Below are 26,829 nucleotides of genomic sequence, written 5' to 3' on the forward strand. Positions count from 1 at the left end.
AAGGCTACATATGTTTGATTGTAACAGAGATAACAAAGATACAATAAACTCAATAGTGCCTTGAAAAGCAGGGTAGGTATGAAAACATTTTTGTATAGACCGTGCTTGACATAATATTGTCCCAGAAATCATCTTGCTGCAAGCTTAACCAATGCGAATAAACTACATGCGAGAACGCCGTATACATAGGACTAGCATCGTCTACCAACTAAACATTTATTCCAAACACCACGCTTTTATATTGTCGCCTATCCGAACTGTCGTGATACTGCTTATCCTGAAAGTAAAAACAGGTACGGTCATGAGCACAAGAAATAATTCCGTAGCGCAATCTAGACCGAACATAAGAAAACCAGCGATGTATTATCACCAGCAGGAAGCACGCAATTTGGTATGACTTAAGTCATTCGGGCGAAGGTCATTAGAAGGACAACCACATTATCTATGAACGCGTTGTCAGGGCGACCTTACTGAAAGAATTCAGTATGAAAAATGACGTCATTCATAAAGGCTGCATATGTTAGTAACCAGCAAAGAAACGCGAAGCAATATGCTTAGTGGGATAAAAATAGAGATCAGCATCAAGCCCAATGATGGGAATAAACGGCCAATATCCACCTAGTTGGTGCGTTTAGGAACTTTAAGGGTGGCGAATGAAAAGAAAATACAAAAGCAAAAAGGGCCAATAATATTCATTACCATACACGGAAAGTTAGACAAAAAAAGGTAATGTCCAAGAACAGAGAGTGAAAACCGCCTTTTGCGGATTTATATAAATGATAATCACACCGGGAAGAGCAACCATACACAAATATGTAAAGAACATTGGCCCACACATGACTTTCGAGAAAAGCTAACTCGTCTTTCGGGCGTAGCTTCCATGGCTAGTTTACACATTTGACTCCAGCTCGGCTCAGCTGTGGTCCGCCGCAGGGCGAAGACCTATCGGCGATCTCCAATTACCTCTTTCTTTCTTAGCTGATTCCAATTTGTGCAACCAGATTTCAAAATTTCGTTATCCCACCTAATATTCTGCGTTTTGGTCTGCACGTCTCTTCCATTGGCCCCATTCAGTGACTATAATAGTGCACCGGTTATCACCTGTATGCATTACCTGGAAGACACAGCTCAATTTTTTTCTCTTAATGTGAGCTAGAATATGGGCTATACCTGTTTGCTCTCTGATCCAGTCCGTTCTCTTGTACCTTAACCCATATATGCCTAGTGTCCTATATGTAGGACACTGAAATTTTTCAAATAACTCGAAAATTTTTTTTGTCAAAAAGCTAGCGCCCCCTAGGGGGTGTTTCTGAGGCTATGGCCTTCTCGCGTGCAAGTCTTGGTTAGCGTGGGAGCACAGCTCGCCGCGTGCTTGCAGTTTCAAAATCGGCGTTCCGCGTGAGCTTCGACGAACGCCATGCCGAGAAAGAAAATGTAAGTAATATAAATTGAAATGATTTTTGATGTTTTCGAGATTTTTGTCAGTTATTCCTGAGTAATTGAATATGCTGTGAAAACAATGTCAATGTGGTATAGGCAACATTTTTTTGTTTACGATCTGTCAAAGAGCGGTGTCCTATATGTAGGACGCTAGGCAGATCGGGGGTCGCTGTTGTGTCACTCTGGAACGCGCGATGCGTCGCGCGCGTAGCGTTGAAGTAGCATAGTAAAATACATATGGACGTATGGCAGAAACTTTTTTTTTTCCAATTGCAGTCAGAAGATTCCCTGCAGTTCATTTTACCGCAGAAGAGATCCGCAAGCGCTCAACGACATTCTAAACCAGATTGACGCTGGAGAAGATGTACCGTCTACGGTGGCCATTCTTCCGCCCGAAAATCACGCGGCGGCAGTGACAGATGAAGAAAGCGGTGATGAAGAATGCACCAGCATGGACCATCTGCCGGGGAGCACTCTTCGTGCTGAAGTTCTGGACACTTGTTCAGAGTCAAGTGAGGACGAGAACGACCAGGAGCCACCAGCTAAGCAACAGAAACGACGTGTCAAGTGGGATAAACGCGATTTGAACGCGAGTTTCCCAACTCGCCACTCGTGTGATTCAGACTCCGCTGAAGGAGCACCGCTAACTCCAGTAGAGGCATTTGAAAAATTTTTCGATGATGAAGTCATCAACCTGCTTGTTGCGAACACCAACACCTATGCACAACAGAAGAATCGGTTGTTGAACGTGAACGCAGGTGAGATGAGATGTTTTCTCGGCATTCTGCTTCTCAGTGGCTATGTGCCGGTTCCAAGGCGTCGCATGTTGTGGGAAAACTCACGTGATTCTCATAATGAACTCTTCGCGAACTCTATGAGGCGGGACCGATTTGAAGCCATTTTCACCAACCTACATGTGGCTGACAACAACAACCTAGTACAAGAAGACAAATTCACAAAACTGCGACCACTGTTTAGGCTCTTGAATGAACGGTTTCTGTTGTATGCTCCATTACTAGACTGCTTCAGCATTGATGAAAGCATGTGCGAGTACTTCGGAAAGCATGGATGCAAGGAGTTTATGAAAGGGAAACCAATCCGATTTGGCTATAAATTGTGGTGCATTTGCACCCCATTGGGCTATTTGCTTTCTGTTGAGCCCTACCAAGGGAGGTATGGCGTCAATGTGGATGATAAAAACAAGCTTGGTCTAGCAGGATCTGTTGTTACAGAAATGGTGTCCAGGTTGAAAGAAAGGCTTGATTACTATTTTCATGTGTTCTTTGACAACTTCTTTTCAAGTCTCAAACTTGTTAGAATGCTTTCGTCAATGGGTGTCAAGTGCACAGGCACCGTGCGGGATAACCGAATAGAAAACTGTCCCATCCTGACACAGAAAGAAATGAAAAGCAAGAATCGAGGCTTCTACGATTACAAAGTCGACGCTGAATCTGAAATTATTGTATGTCGCTGGAAGGACAACAGCACAGTGACCGTCGTCTCAAATGCTCACGGGGTCGAGCCAACACAAATGGTGAAAAGATATTCGAGAGAAAACAAGTCCAAAGTCACGGTGGAGCAGCCGTTCTTGATTTCGAGCTATAATGGCAACATGGGAGGAGTTGACAGACTAGACCAAAATATTTCAAAGTACCGCACAGCCATTCGAGGAAAGAAGTGGTATTCTTCACTCATGACATATCTGGTTGATGCATGTGTGAATAATGCATTCCAGTTGTACAGAATTGGAACGACCAAAACAGAGCTCCTCACATTTCGAAGGACGATAGCGATGTCGTATATGAAGAGTTATGGCACCAAGCCATTGCGTGGAAAAAGCCGGCAATCTTTACTGGAAGCCCAAAGCCGATTTGACCGCATTGACCACACAGTGATTCCTCAAGAGAAGCAAACTAGGTGTGCTCATTGCCATGAGAAGACCACAACACGTTGTGAAAAATGCGACATCGGAGTCCATGTGAAATGTTTCAAATTGTACCACTCAAAGGAGTAGTATATGTGCCTAGTGTCCTATATGTAGGACGGCTACAAAAACGCAGTTCGAAAAATTTTTTTTTGAATAAAAGGTTGATTCTACTTTCTGAGGTACCAGAAGCAATTATTACGGGAAAATAAATCACTTTTCTTAATTTCCCCAAGTTCAGGCATATATGGATTAACGTTATATCTAAGATTTTTTTTCTTTCTACAGCTCTTTGTACGGTGCTACCCGCGTTCGCGAGCTTTCGTGTTAACCTCCAAGTTTCTTGCCCATATCTTAGGACCGGCGGAGTACAATGGTTGCACACTTTTTTTAAACGCATTGGTACACTCCTACTCAGGATTTTGTAATGCATGCCGTATGCATTCCTACCTGTTATCATTCCTCTGTAAATTTCTTGTTCATGATCAGGGTCCTCTGTGAGCAGATGACCTAAATAAACATACTCCTTCACAGATTCTAGAGATTGACTGGCGATCTTGAGTTCATGCTCCTTTGCCAAGCTATGGAACATTACCTTTACCAACGTCATATTGTTACGGAAGGACGAAAGAAGACAGAGGAAGAATAAGATTGCGAGACGCTGGCTGCTGCGTGTTGTCGGTGGTCAGCCATCTTGTCTACGCTGACTCATCCTGTATATATATTGTAAATACAGTCTTTATATATTACTAACATCCCCGTAACATATTGGCGCGTCGTGCGGGGTACCACGGCTGCAAACGGAGCTCCGCAGTGGACGTCGCATCACCGTGCGCACCATGAATGACTGTGAGCACGCAGGATCAACGTCATTGCCGCCTCCAACGTCACCGTCGCCACCTACATCGCTGTCGCCTTCGGTAGTGGTTGTGCAACCCAAGGATCCCGGAACTTTCTGCGGGACCGATGTCGCCGACGTTGAAGAGTGGGTGGCTATCTATGTATGAATGCGTGAGTGGAATCAACAGATGGGAACCTACGCTTGTGCTAGGCAACCTGTTGTTCTACCTTCGAGGCACGGCAATGGTTTGGTGCGAAAACCACGAAGAGGAGCTGAGGAGCTGGGACCAATGCAAAGAGAAGTTGACAGAGTTCTTTGCAAACCAGCCAGCCGTAATCTTGCAACAAAGCAGGAACTGGCCTCCCATGCCTAATATCCCAAAGAGGCCTATGTCTCGTACATCCGGGACCGGCTGGCACTTCGTCGTAAAGCCGATCGCGACATCAAAGAATCTGAAAAGTCGGGCACGTGCTTAAGGGCATTGCTGACGACGTCTTTAATCTGATCAAGTGCAAAAGCAGTTCTGCAGTTGATGCCATCATTAAACAGTGCCGACAATTCAAGCAGGCCAAAAGCTGACGCGTCTTGCAACCATTTGCCACACATCCCAATACTACCGGAACGTCGACGTGTGAAGATGAACCCGCACAGCAGCATGCCTCGCCATTATAGGACGTGATGCGAATCGTTAGACGTGAACTGAATGCGATGGCACCCACAGCTTTCTGTTCGCGTAGCCATGATGCTACCACTTTTTCGATTCTCCTCGTACAAGCCACCGTTCGCCTAGAACATGAAAACATTGGATTAGATTCTGTCTCTGCTGTCGCCAATCCTAGTGCCAACCAATGCCCTTCTACTATTTTCGATCCACCCCGACGCTTCTCCCCGCGTTATTGGAAACCGTCTGAGGAGAACTGCGGACGACCAGGCGATATGCTTAACCTGTCACCGCATTGGTCGTCTCGCCCGATACTGTCGCAACTCGCGGCCCTCAACACCTCGCACGCCGAACAACTAGAGACATTTTAATGGAAATTCCCGCATTGTTTCGCCCACCACCGAGTCCAGCAGCGCCGACAACTCTGCTAGGAACAAGTGGTACAGTCGCTCACCATCGCCGCGTGGACACCAGTCGTGCGCACCGCAAACAATTCGCCCATCTTCCTGTTCACCGCACCCACATCGCCTTTCATCCCCTGTGGCTTTTGGCCGCACCTTTTCGGAAAACTAAGAAATGCAGCCCTCGGAGGTGGTGCTGCATTTCCCACTACTGCCCACAGAGAGAAACGTAATTGACGTTAAAATAGACGGCGTATCCGTCCAAGCACTCGTCGACACTGGAGCCCCCGTTTCTGTGATGAGTGCTAGCTTAAAGGAGGTCTACCCTAGAAGCTGCCCATGTGCTTCGTGTTGTCGACGGTGGCGTGCTGGTTGTTCTTGGAATGTGTACCGCGCGCTTAATTATAGCCGGCCGCCCTACTTTTGTTCTGTTTCCTGTGATCGACAACTGCCGTCATGACGTTTTTTTTTAGTTTGGACTTTTTATCCACTCATTCTGCTCTGATCGACTGCGCGACCGGCGTTCTTCAGTTAGAACTGCCTCAACTCGCCGATGCTCCGAGCACCGCCCCACCGCACTTGTGCTCGCCATGATGTGCGTCTGGCACCCGAGGCAGTTACTTATACCACTTTGACCGCCCAGCCACAGGTTCCTGATGGTGAATATGTGCTTCGCCCCATCCTCAATGTTCATTCAACCGGTCACGTTTACTAATAACGACGCCGTTGTAGCGCTTCTGAATTTCAGTCTGTGCCCTCAAGTGATTCCGGCCAGCATGTTCTTCGACAGCGTTTCTAGTGGTCCTGAATTTGATATTGACAGTCTGAATTGAATTCTGAGAGTGGATTATTAGTGCCAATTGCCGCTCCCAGCTCTGGTTCCTTAACGGTTGGTTTAGCAAAAATGACTGCACTTAACCTCAATGATCCAGCACAGGCCAGGGATGTACGTCTCCTGCTTGAATCGTACAGTGGCATTTTGATTTCGGCGAAAGGCCTTTAGGCGGAACACCTGTTGTTCACCACCGTATAAACACTGGAGACGCGAATCCTATTCCTCTGCGTAACTATCGTGTATCGCATGCTGAACGTCGAGTCATCCAATCAGAAGTGGACAAAATGTTCCGCAAAGGGGTCGTCGAGCCATCAACCAGCCCTTAGGCCTCGCCTGTCGTGCTTGTGAAAAGGAAAGATGGTACCTGGCTTTTTTGCGTTGACTATCGCAACTTAAACAAGATCACGCGAAAAGACGTTTACCCGGTACCACGCATCGATGACGCCTTAGACTGCTTGCACAGAGTTAATACTTCTCGTCTATGGATCTTCAATCTAGCTACTGGCAGGTTTCAGTTGATGAAATGGACCGCGAGAAGACGGCCTTCATCACGCCGGAAGGCTTATATAAATTAAAAGTGATGCCCTTTGGCCAGTGCCATGCTCATGCGACATTTGAACGTATGATGGACTCGCTTGTGCGAGGCTACAAATGGACCACCTGTCTTTGTTACCGTGACGACGTTATTGTTTTTTTTTGGCCCACGTTCGGCAGCCAGCTTTACCTTTCGAAAGCCGGCCTTCCGAAAAGCCGGCCTCAACTGAACTCCACGAAGTGTCAAATCGGGCGCCGTCAGACTACCGTGTTGGGACACCTGGTTTACGCATCCGGGGTTCAACCACACCTGGAAAAAGTTCGCGCCGTACACAGTTTCCCTGTAACACGTTCCGCTTCTGACGTGCGCTGCTTCGTCGGCCTGTGTTCATACTTTGACCGTTTCTTCAAGAGCTTCACCGCCTTTGGTCGGCCTTTAATAGATCTTCTAAAGAAGAACACGTCGTTGTCATGGGATCCTGAGCAAGCTCACGCGTTCGCCACTCTCATCGGATTTCTGACCACCCCTCCCCAACTTGCTCACTTTGATCCATCTGACCGACCGAATTCCACACTGACGCAAGCAGCCATGGCATCCGTGCTGTTCTCGTGCAACAACAGAATGGTATCGAGTACGTGACAGCTTACGGCAGCCGCCTGTTGTCACCTGCCGTGACAAATTACTCCATCACCGAGCAGGAGTACTTGGCTTTAGCCTGGGCTGTCGCCAATTTCCGGCCATATTTTTACGGCCGCACGTTGTCGGTCGTTACAGAGCACCACGCACTCTGCTGGCTGTCTTCCCTCCGGGACGCGACAGGACGGTTTGGTCGCTGGGCTTTGTGGTTACAGGTATTTGCATTTATTTTCAGTTACAAGACTGGACGCCTCCACAAGGACGCTGACTGCCTCTCTCCTCACCCCGTGGATCCTCCTGATCCTGCTGCGCATGATCCGGCGACCTGGGTGATGGTTAATACTGACATTACTGACATGCGCGCTGAACAACAACGCGACGAATTCTTGCAGTCAATCATCGCCGGAGTGCAATCTGGACGCTCTGACGGCACGTGCCGCATGTTCGTGCTGCACGACAGCATCCTATACCGCCGCACTATGACCCCTGACGGCCCACAGATGCTCTTTGTCCTTCTTCGTGATCTGCGATTCATCGCTCTCGAACAACTTTACGATGCACCGACGGCGGGACAAATTGGAGTTTTGCGTACATACGACCTTGTACGACGCCGGCTCTTCTGGCCGGGTCTCTACCGCTCCATGCGTCGCTATGTCGTAACTTGCGAATTGTGTCAGCGCCTGAAGAAACCTCCCTTGCCATGTGTCGGACAACTTTATCGAATTGACGTTCCTTCTTAACCATTCATTCGCGTAGGCCTTGACATGCTTGGCCCTTTTTCTACGACGGCTAGAGGCAATAAGTGGATTGCCGTCGCTACTGATTAGGCGGCACGCTGCGCGATAACGAAGGCGTTCCCGATAGTTGCGCTACCGGCGTCGCAGATTTTTTCCTTCATGACGTTATTCTCCACCACGGTGCGCCTCCACAGTTACTTATACACCATGGCCGCTCGTTCTTGTCTCGGGTTGTCAGCGACCTCCTGCGCTCTTGTGCCACTGAGCACACGCTGTCCACCGCCTACCACCCACAAAGGCACAGTCTTGCGGAACGCCTCAACCGAACAATCACAGAGATGCTGTCGATGTATGTCTCCAACAATCACCGTGACTGGGACGCCACGCTGGCCTACGTGACGTTCGCGTACAACTCGTCCCGATATGACTCCGCAGGATATTAACCCTTTTTATCTTTTGTATGGTCGCGACCCCACGTTGGCGCGTGACACCATCCTTCCTTCTGTGCCACATGTAGCAAGTGAATACGCTCGCGAAGTCATCGATCGCGCTCACATGGCACGTCAGTCGCGCGATCTCGTTTACTAGTCTCGCAGCATATACAAAAACAGCGTTCTGACCGGCACCATCGGGATGTTAAGTTCGCGCCAGGTGCTTGAACGCTCCTTTGGTCACTATGTCGTCGGGTTGGCTTCTCCCAGAAGCTTCTCTCTCGCTACACAGGGCCTTATCAAGTCCTACGTCAAGTTATCGACGTAAATTACGAGATTTCGCCGCTTCAATTTGATGCATCCTGAAGTCGACGCCTGTTGACGTCGTCCACGTTTCGCGGCTGAAGCCATACTTCGCTCGCAATTCTTCGCCTGCCATGCGCCGAGACAACGCTTTATGACCCGGATGTCTTGTTACGGAAGGATGAAAGAACACACAGGACGAAGAAGATTGCGAGACACTGGCTGCTGCGTGTTGTTGGTGGTCAGCCGTCTACGCTCACTCGTCCTCTATTTATATTGTAAATACAGTATTTATATATTCTGAACACCCCAGTCGAAATATTAAACTTCCGCCCTACTGTTGCACTATCCAGGTAAAAGTCCTCACTGATTTGTTGCAGTTCACCCACAGTAATGCTGAACAAGACAATGTATCTACAAACCGAAGATTGTTGAGAAATTCGCCGTTGGTGCTCACTCCTAAGCCCTTCCACTTTAGCAGCTTGAACACTGTAAAGAAGGCAATGAACAGCATTGGTGAGATTTTGTTTTCTTACTTCTTTCTTAATATTTAATTTTATTTTATTGACGTGAACCAAAGGAGCTGTGGATTCTTAGACATTTCTCAAGAAATTCACGCATACGTCCTCTTCTTTTACGTTATTCAATGCCTCTACCATTGTTCGCATATATACTAAACCAAATCCCCTTCCTTAACTTATGGAAGTCATACAGAAAGGTCGATTGTACTCTGCACATTTATCAGTTACCTCATTGATGGCATAACGTGATTCATTGTCAAATATTCCTTCCTGAAGCCAGCCTATTCTGTCGGCTGAATAAATTAAACTGTTGCCATAATTTTATTGGAAATAATTTTGATGAATATATTATACAATACTGAAAACAAGCTAACGAGCCTCTCATTCTTCACTTCTTTAGCGTCTACCTTCTTATGCATATGTATAATATTGCCATCTTTCCAGCTCTCTGGTACACTTTCAGTTGTGGAGCATTGGGTTTAAAGTGGCACAATTTTTTCAAGCACACTATCTCCTCCCTCTTTAATAAACTCGATTGTTACTACACTTTCTCCTGCCACTTTTTCGTGGGAAATGTCTTGTATAGCCCTTCTAACTTCATTGCTACTTATAAAAATAGCCTCCGGATCCATTCATCACTAATTGCGGTGAAGTTTGCGTGAGTTCTTTCGGTACTTTACAGGTCGGTATAAAATTATTCTGCTGTTTTTACTATATCACCGAAAATGCGGATGACATGACCTTGTTCATCATTCACCGCGTTCACCTTGCCATGTCCTATGTCAACTTTTCTTCTCACTTTTCGCAAGCTGCGGTCCTATTTTATTGATGCCTTAATCTTCCCGACGTTATAATTGCAAATATTGCTTACTTTCTATTTGTTTATCAGTTTTGATTGGTCAGTAAATTGTATCTGATCCCTTGAGCTAAACACGTTCATGCTTTGTTAAACACGTTCATCTTTCTTTGTTATGTCCTTCATTATTTGGGAGTGCTTAACTATAGGTTACATTGATGCCTTAGCTCCCACTTCAGTTGCTGCTTTTGAAATTATTCTAGTTACCATTTCATTCGTTACCTCTACGCTATATTCACCTTCTTGTTCTAAATCTGTGCATTTGTTTTCAAAAACCAGCGTGCATTCGTCAATATAGGTTGGTGTGTTTCTTCGTGTATAATGTTTCGCTTACACTCTTCAAATTCATAGCAATCTTAGACCTCACTAACATATGAACAGTCATTTACCCACCGAACACTTCTACATCCTGCACTCTCTTGCGATCGTTACAGAGTGTGAAATTTATTTCAATTCTTGTTCGTCCATTAGAGCTTTCCCAGGACCACGTCCTGTTATTACTATGAAGGAAAAGATGTTCATTATTCGGAGTCTGTCTTATTCCGCAAATTATCACATCATGTCTCCTCCAGTATTCCTGGAATCGTTGCCGTAGTTACCTGTTGCTCGTTCTCAAGCCTGTTGTTGCTACACTTTTTGCATTGACACCGGTATTGAACTACCGATGAGAAAGGTGCAAGCTCATTACACTGTAATTCTCTCAAGTATAATGAGTTTGCACCTTTCTCATTCATAGTTCTATTTCATATTAAAATTTTCTATTTCGCATTCATAATGACTCCAGATGGCAGCATCAATTTGTGCCACCTTTCATTTATATCCATTTAAGCTTCATTATCGCGACCGCTAACGTCTTATTAATGCTGAAGAATTAAACAGTATGGCCTGCTGTGTGCTTACAAATCATAAACCCTAAGCCGTATTCTCTCTTATTTGGATGACCCTGTGTCATTGGATGCGACCATTAGAGGCGCTTGATAAGCCTCTCCAGTTCTTCTAGCACTAATGCCAGTGATATCTCAGGCTATCTATGATTGATAATCGTACTTTACGTACTTTACCTAGTTTAGATACGCTCACTCGAGAGGGCTTGTGAGGTAAAAGTTGTCAGGTTTATTTATTAGTGCTGGCCTGTCCATAACAAAAAATTTCTAGCACCCACCGCCGCCTTGGACAGGTGCTCCACAGCCACTGGGGACTGAGGTATCCTGGACGCAACCAGGCTCATGGCACCTTGCTTAGTTTTGTACAGGAAGCTAGCTTGGCTTTCTGCTTGCGAAGTACTTTGCAAGGGACGAAATATTTTGTGCTAACTTTGTTTTCGTATTTTTACATTCGTGTGCACTTGGTGCAACCTGCGTGCTTTAGTTCTGCTCCTGCGTGTCTGTTCTGTTTCTACTTGCTCAGCGCATTATCTGCTTTCTTTTCATTTTTGTGGCCTGTCATCTTCCTATTTCTTTATTCTTTACTTCCCTTCTCCTTGTCTTCAACTTCCTTTGTATCCTCTCATTCTAAAAATGGGGCAGGCTTTCTGCCTCTCCAATGGAAGTTATAGGCCTGCTGCTTCCATGTTTGCCTCTCTAGGGCGTGTGTGCGTTTTCAGGTAAAATAACATTAGGTCAAATTAGGGATCCATTTCCACTAGCGCTTACCTAAAAATACCCACTGATTAAGCGCACTTAAACAAACTAAATTAACAGCTTCGCTTGAAAGCTTCTCGTTAACATTATTTCCTTGAAGATCACGTGGCGACCCTTTGTCCCACTGTTAGCTGTGAGGGACAAAGGGGCAAGTGGAACATGGTGTATAGATTTCAGAGACACCGCATGAAATGAAAAAATATAGACAGTATAAATCCGAAACGCGCATGATCTGTACGATAGCGTCGCATCAATTCCGCATACTAGACAAGGAATTAGCCTTCCTCTGTCAGTATTCTTCACATATCATGCAGTGGGGGCGAAGGAGTAATGGCCTTATGCATGGTTCCCGTTATAAACTTGTGCACGAAATCGTTCTTCTGCGCTTATTGAAAGGAGTAGTACGGCAGGTTGCGCTTTTCCGTATTGTTCAAGATTTTGGCATCTTGATTTCGCCCTTAACTATACTCGATACGAAATGCCAACTAGCCCACTCCCAAGCTTTCCCACTGCTTCCACACTTCTATTTAGGTTAATGTGTAAAGAAGTAGTGTACTTGTGGAAAAAGTATTGCACTTGCGCCCACAAAAAATTGCGTAGTGAAAGCAGAGATAGAAGCGGTATTGCTTAGACTTCTAAGCACAAGATACTCTCCCGGATGCGTGATGCCCCTACGTGTAGCTGATGGTAAGCAATAGTTCAGTTACAAGAAACAAATGTCAGCAATGTAGACTGATAGCCACCGTAAAAGCGCCAGTGCTTGTAGCTACACTCTTAGTCAAGTCCTGCGTAGCGTCCTCCGCATATTACACTTTCCGTTCATCCTCCGTTCATGCTCCGTTCATCCCAGGCCACCGCATATCAGCGTTATTTCAAGCAAGATCATGCGTGACAAAACGCGGCCGAACCGCTGCTCACGGCTGTATGCGGCAAATGAGCAGACGCAACGTTTATTTGCAGCCCTGCAAATTTGGCGCCCAGAAAGCGCGCAGAAGCGTTGAGAGAGCGTTACAAAGTGAAAGGTGCCAGGAGTGACGAAGTAGAGGCTGTGAGGGAGAGAGAGAAGCGAAAGGCAAAAGGAGAGAACGAATAGACTAAGAAAGAAGTCGCCTTTATGGGTAGCTTTGATGGAGGAACAAAGACTTCGCTGGCCGGGAAGAAGCAAAAACATGGCGGGAGCCGGCGGTCGAGGCGATTCTTTCGGGTGGCAATTATTGCCATTTCCCTTTTACCAGCGATGTTGTCCGACTGTGTTCGTGCTGTGTTCGCACAACTTAAGTTTGTGGAACGAAGGCTTCGTTTGGAACAGTTGTCTGGTGTGATACGCACTTTCCTCGGTGTAATGTGTAGATTTGCGTGTGTTTCTGCCTTTTCTGTTCAATGCATCGAATTCCCTCGAATTCAAAGCGCAATTTAGCTCGAAATTTTGACGCGAAAATAATCATTTAACTGCGACGACGCAGCAGCGGAGAAAACGTATCGCTTAGCGCTTGAAGCAGACCTTGCCACAATATCTCTTGGAGAAGAGCAGTTCACTCGTTTCTTGTAGAAGGGGCGAAGTTCTATGCAACTAGCAAAATTTCAACGGCGCAATATCCCCTGTCGAGCTAGCAGTTTCAAGTTTTATTGAAGACTAAAAATGGCCCAGAATGGCTGTCCATCTTTGTCCAAAAAGATCACATGCTTATGATGAAGCATACGAAGGAAAACCTGATATTTTGCCAGCAGAATACTGAGGTGGGCTGGAGAAAGAGCCGAGTGCTTGCAATATTGCTTGCATGCGGATCACATTGAAGCACTTTCATATGCTGTGCTATCACTACACACATGAGCCCTCTCACTCATTTCCGCTGATTTCATAAGAGTGGGAAGTCACTCAATCAGTTTAGGTGAGTGTAGATGAACGCAAGCGTAGCTGAACGCCAGTAAGTCTAAGGGACATAAATGGGTACAACTGAGTGCAAGCTGACAATGTGGGCTAATTAGTTATTACCTGCAAGTGTAAAGAAATATGGGTGTGAAATAAACCATAAGCCCAAGAACATTCAGTTGACATTGAAGAGGACAAGTACATGCGAAATGTGTTCGTGCAGAACGTGGAGGACGCAACTGAGTGTATTTTGCTTGCATTAGTGGCTTATAGAGCATTACGGGCGTTTGTCTGTAGTCATGGCTTGAATATTTGGTTCACACTAGGTATCACTCATTGCATTCGGATTTAGTAAGGTTGGACATTGGTGCCTGTAATGACACTGATATTTCAAATACAGAGCTGTAACTTGAAACGTCAGACATATTCGCATGTGATTCACAACGTCACTGAAAAATCTGGATTTCAATACCTGCGTCATTTCATAATGTTGTCAGATAGCAGCGCTGCATTGCTTAAAACTATGAAAGAATAAAGCTAAAAAAACATAACAAGTATGACATTTCGTTTTTGTCTTGTGATTGCTATGTATTGTTGATTTTCGGATGTGAAGTAGCACTGGCCCCAAAATAAGCCCTAATAAGACTTTTCTTGGTAGCTTTTGTTTTCAAGTGATCAAATTTCTCCAATTTGTTTTTATTATCACCTAACTGAATTTATTTTCTATACAGCATTAAAGCGGGAGAGGTTGACAATAATAGAGGTGCCGCCAAAGAAAGCAGAGCCCCCCGCTCTTCAGTGCAAGTATAGAGTGGACTACAGCACCGGCAAGCAAGAATCAGGCCCAGAATGGCTGTTCATTACAGTGCGCAAAGGTCATATGCTTGTCATGAAGCACACAAATAAAAAGCTGATGTTTTACCAGCACTGAAGTGGGCTGGGGTGCAGAAAGAGACAAGTGTTTGCAATATTGCTCGCACGCGGATGACATTGAAGCACTTGCATATACTGTCACTACACGCATGCATGAGTCCGCTTACTCATTTCCGCTGATTTCACGAGAGTAGGAAGTCACTGAATCATTTTAGGGGAGTGTAAACGAATGCAAACACAGCTGAATGCCAGTAAGTTTAAGGGACTTACGCAAATGACTACCTCTGAGTGCCAGCTGACAATGTGGGCTAATTATTTGTCACCTGCATGTGTAAAGAAATATAGCTGTGTATTAAGCCCAAACACATTGAGTTGATATTGAACGTGACAAGTATATGCGAAGTGTGTTCATGGAGAACGCGAATAAAGCAACTGAGCGTGTTTCCCTTGCTTTAGCTGCTTATGCAGAACATCACGTGTGTTTGTCTATTGTTCTGGCTTGAATACTTGGTTTACGCTACGTACACGCTCATTTCATTCAGACGAAGTTGGGATAGGCGTTCGTATTTATAATGCTAGGGACATTTCAAACACAGCGTTGTAACTTGAAAGGTCGGACACATTCGCATGTTCACAATTTCTTATGAGTTACGCACATGTGAAGTATGTGATACAGAATGCTCTGCTTTCTCTAGTAAATCATCGCCACCTAGTTCTATAACGTTGATATGGAAAATTGGGCGTGTTGGTTACGCATGATCTGATGTGAAAGGTGCAAAGATGACAAAGAAAAAGATAAACACACACCGGGCACCTTATTTACTTCCAACAATGTTCAGTTGGGAAAAAAACGCCACTATTGTATACAAAGAGCACTATCACAGTTCATCTGTGCACATGTGCATTCAGGTAAAGCAGTTCTTTCATTATTTGAATAAAATTTAAAAAAGACGTAGTCACCTTATAATGGTGACGGCTACTCCTTTTCACATAGCAGAAACATCAACATGGCAGTTCTTTCTTGAGATAATGAGATTGATGCAACATTCATGCGCCTATCATGTGCCTCAATGATCCTTTTGACATCAATTACTAATCTAATCAATTTGCCCCGGCTCCTGGCAGGCATAAAAATTTGGCTTACATTTGCAATCTCTACAATGAATCGCTCGGTGGCCCTCTCTCCCATTTCTAACATTGTTTTTATGTTGCCTCGGCCTATTATTCATGCAGTGCGCGGTTCGTCCCACATACTTTCTACTACATAACAAAAAATTTCATAAACGACTCCTGCATGACATTTATGGCATGATGTATTTATTTTTGTGATTTTTGAGACAGGCCGGTGCCTTGCAAAAGAAGGGTTGGCAACTCTGCAGGTCCTTAAAAGCTTGCATGGGGCAGAAAACGCCACCTTTACATTAGCTCGCTCGACAATCTTTCTCAAGTTATGCGACATGCGGTGCATGTAACGCATGACTGATAACTTTTCTTTTGCGCGAGGTGGCTCCTGGCCAGTTGACAAGTTCAAAACTTCTTAAGGATTTTTTCTGCTACGGAGACTGCCACAAGTTGTGGGTAGCCTGCCTCCATTAGTCGTTCAATCTGCGTCAGAAAACTCTCTGCAGCTTGATGTGGGCAGGACTTCAAAACGTTCAGCTGGCACATGTTAGCCATGTTCCGTTTGACTAGATTGATCAGATTGGCTTGGGACTAGATTATCCGTCGTCATCTTCGCGCCTTTCGTATCAGATCAGTTTTATAATGCTGACACATGCTCTTGGAGGAAGGCCGAAGAAAGATAAGTAGATGGGCAGGTTAGCCAGCATAAATACAAGCGAACTACTCTGTGCTAGGGAAATGATATAAATAGAATGATAGCAAATAGGAGAGCCGATGTTTAATATAAAAAGGAAAAAAATGCGTGCACATCAGTGTGGTACAGTGCACTCTAGCAACAGCACACACGTCAAGTAGCAGGGCAACGCAAGGGTGTTGAGCAGAGCTCGACACTAGTTCCCTCCCACAACAAGGCGCAAATAATTGCAGTCGAGTTTGGTTTTCTAGCCACACCCCAATGACGGCATATCATGAGATGCCAACAAATACACCAAGGAAAACATAGGGGCAATTACTTTTACTTACCCCTTGAATTAAAGAAATGATCAAATAATGGAAATGAAAGTGGATGAAAAAATAACTTGTCTCAGGTGAGGAACGATCTCACGTCTTCGCATTACGCGCGCGATGCTCTAACCGACTCAGCTCCAATTGAGCTACCATGGTAGTTCAATTGATCAGAGCATCGCACGCGTAATGCAAAGACGTGGGATCATTCCCCAACTCCACTTTATTTATCATCCACTTTTATTGCTTTAATTTATCATTTGTTAAGTTCAATAATTAAGCACAAGTAATTTCCCCTATGTTTTTTTTCGGTGTCTGTTGATTTCTCATGATATGATTAATAAAAATAGGGCCCCTCGGTTAACCTCCTTTCATCTCGTTTTTCCAGTGAGGGCACTCACATGACAGATCACGGGTTGTTGTCTCACAGCCTCAGACGTTTACGGCTACCATAGAGACCTATTTAGTGCAGGATCACTACTATATTGGCCTTGAACAACTGTCGAACCTAGCGTAGCCCTAACAGGACCAAGGTGAAACAGTTTCTAAAATCGTCTGAGTGGAATTCCTTTTTCCTTCCAGGTACAACGATTGACAAGAGGTCCAGGAGTCATCAGGACAAATAATTCTTAACTTGTGTAAAGGATATCTGACGTATGTGTGATGACAAAGCAATTATGTCAACGTGAAAAAGGTGTTTGAAAAGGCTTATTTTTTCTCTGATTATAAAGAACTTCACTTGCATCTCCCTGCATTCTCCACGCACTGTGGCATGTATACGGAGTGTGCTCCACAAGACAACGAAAAATTTATGTTCTTGGCTCCCACAGCAGTTCATTAATTCAAATACGTATATTTTCTTGCAGCACTTTCATTCTTTCTTTTTATGCTAGTCATGGATAGCTATCTTTTCATTTAGCTGCGACCACCCCGCTCTCGAAACTCCTCATTAGATAACGTATTGTTACGCGAAGGACGATTCAGTAAGACGAGCAACTATTTACAGGTTATTATTACAACAGCGGTTGCAGCGCTGACCGGTTAAATTCTCAGCAGGAGCCCAGTTCGTTCTTTCTTCTCTTTTCTCGAGTGATGGCACCCACGCGCCTGGTTCAAACAATCAAATACCACACGCGTGTAGCACAATTCCCCGGTGGCAGAAGCGACGTCCCGGAGCGTCGAAATGTCATCACTGGAAGGGTGATACTGCTTCAGTCGTGTAACGGGCACGATATCACTGAACTGGGAAGCAGATGGGGCGCCAGGGGCGATCTCTTAGGTGACGGGAGTCACGGCACGAAGCACTCGGTAGGGCCTGTGTAACGAGACAGCAGATTTTCTGACAGGCTGATCTGACGTGACGGAGACCATAGAAGCACCAAATAACCAGGAGGGAAGTGCACGTATCGCTGTCGCTGGTCGTACAAACGCCTTTGACTCTCTTGAGATCTCAGAAGATGGCCACGGGCAATTTCCCTTGCGTGGTCACAGCGGGCGATGGCGTCAAGTGCATATTCACTGGTCGGTGCTGCGTGAACACGGAGGGTTGTGTCGTGGAGCAGTGCTGGTTCTCAGCCGAACAGAAGGAAAAATAGGGAATAACCGGCTGTGTCGTGGCGCGAGGAAAAATAAGCAAATGTGACAAATGTTAGTACGAGGTCCCAGTCAGTGTGGCCCGAGGAGACATATCTCCTGAGCATGCCTGTGAGAGTGCGATTGATACGCTCCGTGAGACCATTTCTTTGCGGATGGTATTACGTGGATAGCTTGTGCCTCGTGGCACAGGACTTGAGGATGTCCGCGATAACTTTTGATAGAAATGCCTGGCCACAGCCTGTGAGAAGTTGTCGCGGTGCTCCATCTAATAAAATCACGTCGCGTAGAAAAAATCGGCGACATCTGTGGCGCAGCAGGACTGCCGCACAGCGCCACCAAGACCGATACAAGGAAACCAAACAAAGCGGAGAGGCTCGCCCGTCCTGAAGAATGGCCTGAGCTACAGAGGGCAGAACTCTCTGCTAAGTTACCTCACAGCGCACCGACTTCGTGGGCTTCGGCAACTTTTGAAGCTACGAGGGCTGGTGACCTCCAGGTCATCAACATTCTGCGGTCGCTCATGAATGCCATTCGGGTTATACTTACCAATATGAAATCTTCGTCTGCGCAAAGTGCGCTAGAGGTGCTGGACACTTTGAGTCCAGTACTTGCAGCTCTTGGTTAAAACCATGGCTTTCCAGAAGCCGTCGTTTCTTGACGAAGTCCGGAACGCGTCGATATTTCAGTGGAACGCCAGAGGACTTAAGTCACGTATGACGGACTTTCGACAGTTTGAGTTCCCCAATAAGTTCCCGGTCATCGTCATCTGCGAGTGTCTATCAGGTAACATTAGACTGTCCGCGTATGAATGTTTCCAGTCCGCCACCTACGGAGAATGCAGCAAGGTCATCGTATTCATACGCAGTGATCTTACGTATGTCCATCATCCAGTGTCACCTGACCAAAAAAACCAGTACGTATGTGGCACAGTGAAAAAAGCAAGCTCACTTTCACATTAGTTGGAGCCTACATATGGCCCTCAAGTCGGCTGGACTGCGAGCTGTTACGGCGAATCACGACAGCGACTCCGCAGCCTTTGGTAATTACTGGAGATTTTAATGCCCACCACCATCTCTGGGGGAGTTTTAAGATAAACTCGAGAGGCAGAAGATTAGTGTCATTTGCCTCTGAACAAGAACTATGCTTGTTAAATGATGGAAGCCCCACCTTTCTGTGCGGAACTACCTACTGTAGCTGCCTGGACCTCACCTTTGTTTCACGCTCCTTCACTAGAAAGGTCACGTGGTATCCGGATATTGAAACGCGAGGAAGTGACCACCTACCCACTTATCTTAGGACTGAAGGGTTGACGGACTCCAAGTTAGCCGGCGCTACACAATGTATCGACGGGCCGATGTTCAAATCAATTGTCGAAGACGGCTGTCGCAATGACTTCTCCTCCAGCCTAGAGGACATCACAAGGAGTGCCCTGGAGGCTGCCAATCATTCCCTTCCGAGAACGTATACACGCACCGATTACAACATTGAGCTAGGAAGCTTCGTGCAATTCGTCGCCGTGCAAAGCGCAGATACAGGCGCACGAAGTATGTACATGACTTGAGGTTGGCCAGATGAACTCAAAAGAAAATTCAGCACCGCATGGACAAACTCGCATCGCAAATATGGAAGTCATTCTGCGAGTCTTTGGATCCACGAAAACTTTTGTCTCACATAGGGAGAACTGTTCGTGGTCTCCGTGGAACCCCTCAGCAGCGCCACCCTTTCAAGTCTTTGGCCCTTCCCCAACAATGCAGCGCGATTGACGTCGCGGAAGCTTTCTGCAGGAGGATTGCTTGCGAAACTAGTTCCGCTGGAACATCGACGCCCCACCACTCACCGATTTCACGCGACCCCCGCATGGACCGTCCTTTCTCCGTGGAGGAACTCGAAGCTGCACTGGCCTTGTGCAAGCGTTCATCTTCCCCAGGACCCGACGATATAACCTACCGCGCCGTATGTAATCTTGGCGAAGAGGCTCAAAGTGTTCCTGGTCTTGTTCAACAGCTCCTTGCAGACAGGTACGGTTCCCCAGGAGTGGAAGACAAGTCACCTAATTCCACTGCTCAAGCCTGGCAAGTCACCTGTAGACATTGCGTCATACCGACCAATTGCGCTTGGCGGTTGCATCGGAAAACTGATAGAGAGGATGGTTCTAGCATGGCTAGAAAGGCACCTCGAACATTACCAGGCGTATCCAGATGCAGTGGCCGGTTTCAGGCGTGGCCGTTCTTCCATAGACGACGTTATCGATTTGGTGACGTACGTCGAGCACCAGAAGTCCTCAAAAGATTATCTGCTGCCCTGTTTCTGGATGTTAAAGGAGCGTACGACAACGTAACGCACGAAGCGATCTTCAACGCCTTAGAGGCAGTAGGACTTGGCGGCAAAGTCTATTTTTGGATAAGTAGCTATCTACATAAGAGATCCTTTTTCATACTTACCGAGGATGGCCCGACCTCCCCTCATTGCAGTAACCATGGGGTGCCTCAGGGCGGAGTACTGAGTCCAACGCTCTTCAGTCTAACACTCATTGGCCTTGCCGACATCCTGCCATGCACTGTTAGGCTCTCCATCTATGCCGACGACATTTGCATTTGGACGTAGGGTGTGACGCGGCTGCAACTTCGCGCGCGGCTTCAGAAGGCAGCCACTTTCACATCCTCCTACCTTCGAGAACAAGGACTTCATATATCATACGAAAAGTGTGCAGAGGTGGCGTTTACCAGGAAATTAATGTCTCCACACGTGATATCCGTTGACAGACAACTGATCTCGTACAGCCGTAATCACAGATTTTCGGGGGTGGTCATTGAGAAAAATCTCTCCTGGACCTTTCATGTGAATTATGTGAGAAAACGCTTGACAGGAATTTGCCATATGTTCAAGTTCCTTGCAGGAAAGACCTGGGGAGTGCCAATAAAATTCATGCTGGAACTGTACAGGGTCCTCTTTATTGGATTCCAGTGGTACAGCCTACCGGTCATGTCCAACACCTGCACAACTAACCTAAATATAATCCAAAGCATCCAAGCCCAAGCCCTCAAGATATGCCTTGGTCTACTGCGGAGTGCGTCAAGGACTGAAGTTATTGCAGTCGCTCAAGATTCCACTATTAGAACGCACATTAGCAATGAAACAATGCGTGTGCACATAAGACACTTCGTCCGGACCCCTACCCACCACCTCGCAAGTCTCCCAGTAGATAGGCCCCACACAACACTCAGTGCGACTATCTTCGCGCACCGTGCCTCTCTCAGGTCAGGTTACACACCTGCGGCATGGCCTTCCATTCCTGCGTGGTGTATGCGCCGTACTCAAGTAAAGCTTACATTCCCAGGACTTCAGAAAAAGTCGGACTTGCCATCATCAGCGCTCAAGCAACTAACTTTACTTCTCTTGTACAAGAAATACAGCGACTGCATACACGTCTACACTGATATATGAACTACATCAACCAGTTCCGGTGGCACTGTAGTTATACCAACAATGAGAATAACCGAGCGGTTCAAGACTTCCCATGTCACTACGTCTACAGCTGCAGAGCTCGCGGCTCTCCGCGACGCGCTTCATCTGATAAAGGCTGAAAGTCCTAGAAAATGGGCAGTCTTCTGCGATTCAAGGGCGGCCTTGCAATGTGTGCAGTCATTTCTCGGACATGCAGCTCACGATCAGCTCACGTGCGAAATTGTGGAACTTGTCCATCACTTAGAAGGAAAAGGCCATGATATCTCTTTCCAGTGGATACCAGGTCATTGCGGTATCATAGGAAATGATGACGCCGATAACGAAGCTCGGACATCAAACCAAGAAGACTGCTGCGTCCCCGTTCCTCTCTCAAGGACCGACGCCACGAGACAACTTGGCATTTTAGCACGCACGATCTCCTTAGCAAACTGGAACGCCGCACATACAAGGCGCACAAGACTGCACAGACTAAACCCGTCACATTAACTCAGAGCTCCAGCCGGTCTACAGCTACGTGAACCGTCTCTTCTATGTCGGTTATGGCTTGGAGTTGCCTTCGCGAATGCCTACTCAACACTATTGGAATGGCTCATAGTACTGCATGTGATGTTTGTGGATGCGAGGAGAACATTGAAAACTTATTGTGTCATTATCCTCAATTTCAAGAACAAAGAAAATCTTTGTCCAACACATTGAGGAAGTTAGATGATCGTCCTCTGAGTAAACAGACGTTACTAGAGCACCGTCCCGACCAATCATCGGCTCAGAAGGCAGTGAAGGCACTTTTATGCATTCTCAGAACTTCTGGTTTGCGCGAGCGTCTTTAACACAAGTGCTGTCCGTACACGTAAGTACACCTTCTCTCTCCCTTCTCTCGCTTCCCCTTCGCCCTTCACCCAGCGTAGGGTAGCCAACAAGACTATTGACTGGTTAACATCCCCGCCTTCATATATTACTCTCTCTCTCTCTCTCTTGACACAGCCCAGATGAGAGCAAGGCATTCGCGCTGGCTAATCGAATAGCTACGCTCTGCAGTTGTCAGGAGCCGGCTAGCGTACGCTATAACGCGGTCGTGTCCGTGATGGCGTTGCGATAAGACGCCGCCGATCCCATAACCACTGGCATCGCTTCGGACCTCTGTATGTGCGGATGGGTCGAAGTGGGCGAAAACCGATGGATTGGTGAGAATCGTGATAAGGAGTGAAAATGCAGCAGCCTGACAGGCTCCCATAACCACTGGCATCGGTTCGGACCTCTGTAGGTGCGGTGGGTTCGAAATGGGCGAAGACCGGTGGGTTGGTGAGAATCGTGATAAGGCGTGAACATGCGGCAGCCTGAGGGGAACCCCACGTAAAAGGCACGTCTTTCTTCAGAAGTTCAGTGAGTGGTCGAACGATTGCTGCGAAATCTTTCACGAACCTTCGGAAATAAGAGCAGAGCCCCACAATACTCCGGAGGTCTTTGACAGACTGAGGTGCAGCAAAAGCCGTGACTGCGCGAACTTTCTCTAGGTCGTGTTTTACTCCGGCAGCATCGACGAGATGGCTTAGCACTGTAATCTTTCGGCGCCCGAAGTGGTTTATGAGTTTAATTGGAGCCCAGCCTTGCGGAAGACGTCAAGGAAAGCTGCGACGCCCTCAAGGTGAGTCTCAAATGTAATAGTAAATGCAAGGACGTCATCGAGGTAACAAAGGCAAGTTGACCATTTGAAACCTTGAAACAGAGAGTCGATCATCCGTTCGAACGTGGCAGGGGCATTGCATAAACCGAACAGCATAAGCTTGAATTGGTAGAGGCCATCTGGAGTGACAACATCGGTCTTTTTCTTGGTCTTGCTCATCGACAGAAATCTGCCAATAACCAGATCTAAGGTTGATGGACGAAAAGTATTTGGCACCGGGAAGACAATGAAGAGCGTCGTGGATCCGTGATAAAGGGTAAAAGTCCTTTTTAGTAATACCGTTTAGGTGGCGGTAATCAACGCAGAAACACCACGCGCCATCTTTCTTATTGAGGAGCACGACCGGCTGCCCCCAAGGACTCGACGAGGGCTCAACATTGCCTCTAGCGAGCACCTTGTTTAGTTCATGCTTAATCACTTGCCGCTCTGCCGGGGACACGCGATACGGTGGGCGGTGAATGGGAACAACATCACCAGTGTTTATCCGATGCGTAACAAGGTGCGTCTGACCAAGTGGTCGATTGTCATTGTCAAATATGTCGCGGTAAGAAAGCAAAAGGCGATATAGGGCGGCTGCTTGGTCAGGGGCGACGTCCGGAGCGACCATGGGACGTAATGGGCCGTCGAGGTTAAAGTCATCCGGCGGGTAATAAGGAGGATCTGGAGACGCGTCGGCTGCAAAAGCAGTGACCTGGTCGTCTGTCACTGACCCGAGCGTGGCCACCGCTATGCCTGCAGGTAACACTTGCTTCGTCAATCCAAAATTCATAACGGGGAGACACATCCGATTAGCGGCAAAGGTTACGACGGAGTGTGGCACAGAGATGTCGCACGCCAGGAGGACATCACGAATACGTGCTACAACATAGTCGCCATCAGGCACGGTTGCCCTTGAGACCAATTCGACGAAGGTTAAGGCTTTTGGAGGTAAGCGAGCAAAGGCTGTAGTGCAGAGGGCTTTCGGTTTTGCGGGGCGAACGTCTGAAAGAAGAGGAAGCTCGGGGCACAGCGTACCAGTGGAACAGTCGATGAGGGCAGAATGCGTCGTCAGAAAGCCGAGCCCGAAGATTAGGTCATGAGGGCAACTGGTCAGCACGGTGAACAGGACTGGAACTTCGCGGCCAGCAATTTCTTCTCGAGCAGTGCACATACACCTGACGGCAACAGTGGTGCCATGACGACGCGTACGGCTCGAGTGCTTGCAGGGGTGAGAACTTTTTTGAGGCGACGACATAGGTTAGCGTTCATTTTGGAGACGGGTTGTAGTATCAATTCATGCCGTCAACGGAACACCATCTACGTCTACTTGAATTAGGTTCGTGTTGTTCAGGAGCGTCAACGGAAGATTTGGACAGGAAGAACGTGATGCAGCACTACATCCAAGAGTTGCGTGGCCTATTTTTCCGTCCGTCGGGTTGGCGAGCAAAAGCGCCGAGGTTCGGGTGATGGGAAGCGACCACGTTGAGGCGATAGTGATCGTACGGAGGAGCGGCTGTCAGGGACATCGGAAGTAGGGTACAGACGGTGAGGTGAATAACGGCGAGCGTCGGCGTTTGGGCGAGGAGCAGGGAATGAGCTCCAGTATGGTGGTATCCATGTGGTGCGGCAGCGGCGGGATACATGACCAACGCGGTGGCTGAGGAAGCAGATCGTTTTGTCGTCTGGGGTTCGCCATTCAGCAGGATTGCGTGGTCTGGGAGCGAAATTCTGGTCAGTACAGGTTGTCGACATGGGAATGGGTGCCGAATCAGGTCAGGAGACAGAGCAGATGGTAGGGATGCCAAGGTGTGCAATTTCTTGCCGCAGAACTGCTTGAATAACGGAAATAGTGGGGGCCGCTTGGTCAAAGCTACAGTCAGGGGGTCGTGGATGAAGGGGGGCCGGACTGGCCGCTTCAATCTCACGGCGAACGATACGTATGACGTTCTCTTCAAATGGTCGTGTGGTGGTAAAGGCGGAGCAAGATGTCGTGGCAGGGGTGTTTGGGAGCCGGGAAAACTTTGGGACGAGGCGGCGGCTTTTGGCTACCTCAAATCGGCGGCATTTCTGACAATGGCGCTGACGGTAGAAACGTCGTTCTAGATGAGCAAATTGAAGGCGTCGTCCGCGATGCCTTTTAGGATATGGCCCACCTTGTCAACCTCGGTCATGTGCTCATCGAGTGTCGGGCAAAGCGCGAGCACTTCCTGTAAGTAGAAGACATGCGATTCGGTCGACTACTGGACACAAGGGGCAAGCTCTTTGCGTGCAGCCTGTTGACGACTTGATGGGTTGCCAAATATGTCGCGAAGCCACTCTTTGAAAATGTTGCAGCTGAAGAGTTCGATCTCATGGGTGCGAAACCAGACACGCGATGTCGCGTGAAGATAACAGATAACATTGGTAAGCATGATGGTAGGGTCCCAGTGGTGGCTCTCTCTAACACGTTCATAGATGCTGAGCCAGTCGTAAACGTCATTTCGGGTGGAGAATGTGCCAGGACTACGGAGACTAGGAACCGTAACGTGCGTTGTGGTTGGCGCCGCAGGTTTAACTGGCGATAGGGTGGTTCCATCGGAATCCATGGCTCAGAAGACGACGGTGTGGCCACTTCGGAGCTCCCTGGCGAGGACGGGGAACATTCCACCTCCACCACAATGTTACCTGAAGGACGAGTGAGTAAGACAAGCAACTATTTACAGGTTATATTTACAACAGCGGTTGCGGCGTTTACCGGTTAGATTTTCAGCGCCGAGCCCAGTTCATTCTTCCTCCTCTTTTCTCGAGTGATAGCACCCACGCTCCCCGTTCAAACAATCAATTACCGCACGCGTGTAGTAATATTGCTACGATGAGTTGGGAAGAAATGGTTTTATTTACAGGAGATGGATGATGATCGTAGCGCGATCGCAGCGCAGCCCGGTCTCTCAAACTCCTCGTTCTCTTCGTCTTCTCTTTCTTTTCTTCTTGTCCGTGCCATTCGTATCTGTTAACTTCCCCGCAAGCAGACGAACCCCGTGTGGCGAGTCAGGATGGACGAGCAGGGTAGAAAGGCTTCAGGCGAGCAATATGAGTCAGCTGAGTTCTACTTTATTGCCGACCATTGCACAGTAGGCGAGCTATGATGTAATTGAGTTCGCTCAGGTTGTCCACAACTACAAGTTGGCCTGAATATTGTGACACGAACTTTTGGCAAAATCGATGCTTGTGTTGCGGTGTCCAAAGAAGGACTAAGTCACCTTTTTGCAGCGATACTTGTACGTGACGGTCGTCGTATCGCTCTTTCGAACGACTTTGCGAGGCCAGAGTACGAAGACGAGCTATTCGACGAGCTTCTTCGGCGAGACACAAAGTCTTCGATACAGAATCATCACTGTGCATCACTGCTCCCACTTTAGACGACGTAGTAGTGTATCCATAAATCTTTCAAAGGTGGCAGTAGCATTGCAAAGGCCAAAAGGCATAACATTAAATTCG

The 26,829-nt window shown here is 47.2% G+C and overlaps 1 protein-coding gene across 3 annotated transcripts in view; it reads right to left on the reverse strand.

The window, feature by feature from the left end:
- LOC142573014 (galactose-3-O-sulfotransferase 4-like) overlaps positions 1-26,829 on the reverse strand; it is a 162,466-nt gene that overhangs the window by 116,907 nt on the left and 18,730 nt on the right. For 2 of the 3 annotated variants that reach the window (XM_075682504.1, XM_075682502.1), the window contains exon 2: positions 9,167-9,233. The exons of the other annotated variant lie outside the window; for it this stretch is intronic. The gene's annotated coding sequence lies outside the window, so the exon portion shown is untranslated. The remainder of the gene's footprint in view (positions 1-9,166; positions 9,234-26,829) is intronic. 3 annotated transcript variants of the gene reach the window in all.

Source organism: Dermacentor variabilis, chromosome 2 (assembly GCF_050947875.1).
Source record: "Dermacentor variabilis isolate Ectoservices chromosome 2, ASM5094787v1, whole genome shotgun sequence".
Taxonomy (NCBI): Eukaryota; Metazoa; Arthropoda; class Arachnida; order Ixodida; family Ixodidae; genus Dermacentor; species Dermacentor variabilis.